This window comes from Chrysochloris asiatica, unplaced genomic scaffold (genome assembly GCF_000296735.1).
Source record: "Chrysochloris asiatica unplaced genomic scaffold, ChrAsi1.0 scaffold00033, whole genome shotgun sequence".
NCBI classification, from domain to species: domain Eukaryota; kingdom Metazoa; phylum Chordata; class Mammalia; order Afrosoricida; family Chrysochloridae; genus Chrysochloris; species Chrysochloris asiatica.
Window position 1 is genome coordinate 1,207,262 of NW_006408551.1, and position 1,028 is coordinate 1,208,289.

Sequence of the window (1,028 nt, forward strand, 5' to 3'; positions counted from 1 at the left end):
GGTGCATCTGACCCAAGCCATGGAATTTTCAATAACCTCATAAACATGCGAAAGCTTGACAGTGAATAAGGAATACCATAGAAGAATTGATGCTTTTGAGTTATGGTGTTGAAGGAGAATATTGAAAGTGCCATGGGCTGCCAAAAGAACCAATAGATCTGTGTTGGAAGAAGTGCAGCCAGAATGCTCCTTGGAGGCTAGGATGGCCAAACTTTGTCTCCATACTTCGGACATATTGTCAGGGTGACCAGTCTCTGGAAAGGATATCATGTTTGATAAGGTGGAGGGTCAGAGAAAAAGAGAAAGACCCCCCAGAGAGATAGATTGGCAAAGTGGCAGCATCAATGGTCTCCAGCGTGGCAACGATAGTGAGGTTGGCCCAGGACCGGGCAGTGTTTCATTATGCTGTGCATAAGGCCGCTATAAGTTGGTACCAACTCGATGGCACCTAACAACAACAACAACATGTTGTTAAGAGTCCTAGGGTCAGTTTCAACTATAAGGGAGTCAATATAATATATACAAGACTATAAATATTTTCAGGAGCAGAAAAATTCATCTTTCTACCATGGAGAGACTGGAGGACTCGAAGCACCAACTTCATTGTTCAAAGTCCCATGCTTATCTTACAGAGCCACTGAAACACTCCCACTAGACCTATTATTTTTGTTGTTAAGGTCTATCAAGTTGGTTCCAACTCATAGCTACCTTGTATAGGGTTTTCAAGGAGCGGTTAGTGGGTTTGAACTGCCGACCTTTAGTTTCTAACTGACCTTGTGTTGCAGTGTTTTATCCTACAGTGCCACACCAGGACTCCAGACTTATTATAGGACTGTGAAAATGTGTCCAAGGACTGATATTGTGACATGTCAAGTCTTTAACTAAGGAATAAGAAATATAAATATATATTTGGAAGAGGACAACAATAATTAGGTTGAAATGGGAGGTATCAGTTTAAACTCAGAATTTCTAAAGTAAGTATATGTAAGTGTGTACACATCTATGTGTGCACATGTGTACATCTATGC